The sequence below is a fragment of the Misgurnus anguillicaudatus genome, chromosome 18 (genome assembly GCF_027580225.2).
Source record: "Misgurnus anguillicaudatus chromosome 18, ASM2758022v2, whole genome shotgun sequence".
NCBI classification, from domain to species: Eukaryota; Metazoa; Chordata; class Actinopteri; order Cypriniformes; family Cobitidae; genus Misgurnus; species Misgurnus anguillicaudatus.
The window spans coordinates 38,895,679-38,901,706 of NC_073354.2; the positions used below are offsets into that span (position 1 = coordinate 38,895,679).

General features: G+C 34.1%; 1 long non-coding RNA gene across 1 annotated transcript; it reads right to left on the reverse strand.

The window, feature by feature from the left end:
• Positions 1-2,085: 2,085 nt before the first annotated feature.
• Positions 2,086-5,850, reverse strand: LOC141350640 (uncharacterized). Its single transcript, XR_012358780.1, has 4 exons — positions 5,540-5,850; positions 4,039-4,107; positions 3,830-3,942; positions 2,086-3,039 (listed from the first exon to the last, which is right to left on the reverse strand). It is a non-coding gene; the product is annotated as an uncharacterized lncRNA (long non-coding RNA).
• Positions 5,851-6,028: the final 178 nt, after the last annotated feature.

Here is a 6,028-nt window from a genome sequence, read left to right on the forward strand (position 1 = left end):
AGCATGAATGTTTGCTATTTTGTAATATTGTTTGTGCTTGAGTCTTCCAGTTTGTCTTTAGAAAAGATGAATCTCAACAACACACTGCAAAAAAATGATTTTTAAGAAAATAGTTTCTTAGTATTTTGTCTTGTTTTCAGTAAAAATATCTAAAAATTCTTAAATTAAGATGCTTTTTCTTGATGAGCAAAACGACCCAAGAAAATAAATCTAGTTTTTACACCAAAAATATAAAATTTAAGTGATTTTGTGCATAAAACAAGCAAAAAAAAGAAAAAAAAATGCCAATGTGGTAAGCAAATTTTTCTTGAATTGTTCTTGAATTTAGTGTTTAAGAAAAATTTTCAAGATTTTTTGCTTACCCCATTGGCAGATTTTTTTGCTTGTTTTATGCACAAAATCACTTAAATTTTATATTTTTTGACTTATTTTCTTAGGTCATTTTGCTCATTAAGAAAATACATCCTAATGTAAGAATTTTTCGATATTTCTACTAAAAAACAGACAAAATACTTTAGAAATAAGCTAGAAAGTAATTTTTTGCAGCGCAGTATTAAAGGGACAGTTCATCCAAAAATTCTGTCATCATTTATTCACTCTCAAGTTGTTATAAACCTGTATAGATTTCTTAGTTCTGCTGAACACAAATTAAGATTTTGAAAAATGCTTGTAACCAAACAGATCTGGGGCACCATTATGACCACTATAGAAGTCATTGGTGCCCCAGATCTGCTTGGTTAGTAAATGAAGGTTATGTAAACTTTTCAATTGGGTTATTTTTAATAAATTCAGTTGTTATTCTGTGTTTGGACTCTAGGTTAACATCTGTTATGTAAAATATCCTGTTTTAGGTTAAATTAGATTCAACTTTATTGTGCAGCGTACAAGTGCAGGGCCAATGAAATGCAAATTAAAAACAAACTGCAATTTTTATAATCCAAATTTTATAATTTTTCTTAAATACTAAGATTCTGCTAATGCTAAGTTCACACTACATGATTTTAAGCCAGATTTAAGCCCGATTTGCAAGTCGTTCGCTCGCAGACAGGTCGGGGTGTAATCGGGTGCAAATCGCGGGGGATTAGCGGGCGATCGACGTTCGCGAATCTGTTGGTATGAAAGAGCCAACAACGCATCAAAGACGCTCGCAGACGCCTCGCAGACGCGTCGCCGACACCAGAATAATATCTAGCATGCTAGATATCTGGAGCTGTCGCGCGACTCGCCCTCCTGTGATGTCACGAGCTACAGCCAATCCGACCAGGGGTTGAGGTCACACGAAAAGATGAGTAGCATGTCACAATTATGAATGCCTGTATGACGTTACACATATATGTACAACAACTGCGCTGAGAAAAAGAAACGGTGGAGAAAAATAGCAAACGCTGTAAATCAGCCAGGTGAGCAAATGTTATTATTACATTATCTAAATGTTATAGGGTCAAATGTAAATTAATTGGTCATATTTCCATATAAATAAATATTATCGTAATCCTATTTTTGGGATATGTCTGTAAAACATTATAAAGTGTATAATTATTTTACTGTAATTCTGTTTATTGTTATATATTGTGTATTAAAGGATATTCAGCTACATTACAATCTGCCTTTTGTACCAGTCGAAAGAGCTTAAACCAAGGAATAAATTCTCATATTTAGTTTGAATAAACAAATAAAATAAATGAAAGTGTGAATGTAAATATTAACTGAAAACAATCCATTTCTTTATTGATTTTAGACTTTACTGTTGCACAAGTGGACTCACAAACAACTATATAAATCAACTTCATTTGGGAACCATGGCTTTGGAATTGAGGGATATTGAAGACCCAGTTCTTTCATCACATCTCAAAAGAAGCATAATGGTGATCATATTCAATGCCCAGGAGACTGACAAAAGTGGATCAATGTTGTCACCTGAACAACCTACCATGTGCATATATCATACATGACATGTGCGGTCCCGATGTTTTTTTGTTTACAAACTATTGACTTTACTATGTATTACATTTATCAATAAGGTGATTAAACTTGTTAAAGGGTTTAGATTGAATTTCCCAGTGGTGTTTCATGAAATAAATGGTCTATCGAAAGTAATACATTTAATGCTACAAAGTATAAAAGTATTAAACACATTGAGTCATATTTTACAAAAACAGGCAATATGAATAGTGCTTTAGTGCAATGTAGTACATTAGAATGTATATTATGTGAACAGACAAAATATACATTGTTAGAACACATGCAGTGCGCCACATTAACACAATTAAACATTACAAAACTCCCTGTGTAGAGCTCCTTTAAGGGCTGGGTGATATATAAATATCATAATATAATTGTGTGTGATTGGCTGTTAGATTAATCCACATTGAGTAAAAATGCCCAGAGCTTATCATCACAATCGCCATAAATTTTATCATGATCAGATATGTTGATGTTTAATCGCCCTAGTATAGAAACATTGTTAATGTTCTGTGAATAATGAGTGTGGATCAAGAAATAAAGTTAGTATAAGGCACTTAATTGCAACATGCAGATTGCCTTTATTACATTCCTGCACCTTTTCATTTGTATGCAATTAAAATGTATTCAATAATAACACAACAATAAACAGAATACTTAAAACAATGAATAAGTGAACCACATGTGTGTTCTTTACAAATACAGGACTTTAGAACACACAAGAAAACGAATGTCCTAAACTGACAATAACTGGCTTTAATCTGCTGTTTGCAGGGATAACTCTACATCAGTTCCTTTTAAAATGTGATGAACTTGCCAATAAACACTACCCGCTGGTGAGGCAAAGTTGTCCCGCATCAGATTGCAGAACTTTTGCTGTTGCCATACAATTGCGATGTGAGGTGTATTTCATCGGTTGAAAAGCACACATCCCGTGAATCTTCCACTGCCCATCATCCATGTCGTGGTCAGCAGTCTGCTACAGCTGGAGTGGTAGCAAGTACCCCAAAGCAATAACTGCCACTTCCTTTCGAAGTCCATGGCTATTGTATGGCACTCTCCTTCCGTTGATGGTGTCTAAAACAATAGGACACACCAAATGTCACTGATTAAATTATTATATATTCAAGACTGCAGTTTACAATGGATTTATTTGCATAGTTATATGCAGAACAAAGTTGGATAGCCATGCTTTTGTGAGTCAAACACCTTGGGTCTCATTTATAAAACTGTGCGTTGGATCCTTACGAAAAGTCTACGTATGCACAACAGCCAAAAAGGCATATGCCAAAAATTATTAAGACAGACAAAGCAATGTTCCCTTTCTGCAAGTGTGCGTACATGAATTATCTTCAGATCCCACCATGCAAGCCCATTCTCCCATTAAGTTTTTTTTTATAGATCACAACCTTTGCGTGGGAACTGGTGTACGCATGTTTCCAGACCTGTTTTGTGCGTACGCATGCTTTATAAATGAGACCCCCTCTTACTTAATCCATATAAATAAGTATAACGATAAACTAAACAACATGTAGAATAACAAATATTACAATATTAGGTTTAAAACTAATTTTATATTTATTGTTGTGTTAGTTCCACAATTCATGTTTCTACACAAAATACTTTAATATACACATAGTGTAAGCTCAGATAAAAATATGAAATTAATGTATACAGGTATGTATAGACATAAAAATAGAATTACTTATGCTTTTCAGAACTATATCCCTGTTTCTAATAATACTTTTTACTAAAATACTTTTATCAAAGACAGTCAACTGCTGATGTCCACAATGTTATGGGTGTTCTTTTTTTAAAATGAAGTAGTAGATTTTATATATATCTTTATATTTTGTAATAACCCTACCTTCAAGAAATCGTCCTTTATAACCTGGTACAGAGCAGAACATCCAAAACTATTTGTGAGATGGTGCTGGTCTCCCATCCTGGACTTGAACCTGATGAACTTGAACGTGTCACCTGTAAGACACAAAAAAGTTCAAAAACATACCCAGACAGAAAAAAACGTTATGACAACATTCACTTCATATTCGTTTGAAATGAAATCACACAAACCTGTTGCATAGAATCGCAGGGTCAAAGACAAACGGTCTCCAAATCATGTTTTGCGAAGCCTGTCCTATTCTATTTGAACGATAATTAAATCAAGAAACACAGCTTTTAAGCACAGTAGTCAATAGATTAAAAAAATTAATCTAGATTAATCGCATGATTTCATGAGTTAACTGCGATTAATCGCAAATTAATCGCATATTTTTATCCATTCTAAATTTACCCTAATTTAACACTTTTCAGGTTTTTAATATTCTAATCATATATACATATATAGATGCTTTATGGAAATGTATGTTAACAACAGCCTGTATACATTTTAACAGAATCACCAGCCATTGTTTTGTATATGAATTTTCCTTTCAGAAAATTTTCTTTCTCCATTTTTGTTTGCTGCTGCATCATTTGTGACCTGTGCTGGCAAGTTGAGTCGGAATTAGCAAATTTAAAAAAAATAGTTGTTCATATTTTGACATTCTCTATTAAAACATAGAACAATGCATGATTTGTTGAAATATAACAAAATATGAAAGAACTACACGTGTTTGAAGTTGAAAGAGTCAAATTACCACAAAAATGTCCACATCCATACATTATATTACCACATCAATACCTTAAAATCACTGGTAAAACTAATAGATTTAGCACACACAAAGCAAAAACATCATCAATGTATGTTCAACTTTTTTTCCTTTTGTTTGATTGACATTGAGACAGACTGCTTAAAATCTAAGTGATCTAATATAATGTTACACATCAGATAGTTTTACCCAACAGTTAACCAAACATTTACTTAAAACATAACAGATTATAGAGCCTACCTGCGTGAATTCTTATCAAAACAGATATTTGTAAAACTGTAATTTTGTGTAGATGTCTATATATCCGGGTCGCGCACTCGCGCGTCTGTGTGCACGCGCTTCAGATGTCAGTCAGTCAGCGTGAGGGGATCGCTTTTGAGTCTTGTCGCTCTTAATAACTCTTTAACAATAATCAGGTACCGAACTTTATCTCTCTTAATGACTCTTTTAACATCAAGCAAGTCCTGCAGTCTATTTTCTAAGTCATGCATAAAAGCGAAACCAAAATGAATTGAGACGCATTTTTGTATTAGATTAAGCATTAGGAGGACGGTAACGTTACACCTCTCAGACGTATAAATAAAGATCATATCAGATGTCCAACGAGCATTTAGAGCATTGGATTTGGTAGACGATTTGCTTAATGTTCTTATTTCTATGAAAACCTTTTACTCATTAAGAGAGAGTCACATTTGCCTGCGTCTCTGCTCATTCAACTATGGGCTGGACCAAGGGTCAAACAGAAATTGCGCGTTGCGTTAATCTCCGTTAATAAAATTAGTGGCGTTAAAATGAATTTGCGTTAACGCGTTATTAACGCGTTAATTTTGACAGCCCTATAGACAACACTTTGATATTTTAAATGTGATCATAGCCAAACATAAGCATGCAGCTATATTAAACAAGCTGTAACAGTTACTCACCTCAAATCTTTAATCCCTGCTGTCCGCGTGTGGTTCTGATCCACCTCTCCACATCACATCTCTATAATTATTTTCTTTTGCGGCTTTGCATCACGCAAACGGTTTGCAGAACTAATTTCTGTCTGAAGTCTATATATACAAACAAAAGTTTTGCGCCTGTTGTGGGGCATTTACGTTGTGTCGTGTGGTGTGAACTGCTCAACAACGTGAACACTCCTGATTTCACAGAGAGCAAGTCATGTAGTGTGAACCGCACAGCTCGGACGTACGTTTCAAAGTCATGTAGTCTGTACGAGCCTTTAAGGTGTGTAAACACATGAGCTCAAAGCAAAGTTCTGTTCTGCCCCCTGTTGGTGACACTGAGTATTGCACCAGATGTTTTGTGTTTATGATCATATTTAAAAGTCTTCACTCCAAGTGACATCCTATAATAAATTTGATATATTTGTAAAATGTGTAAATTTATAACATTGTGTAATGTGTTTAATG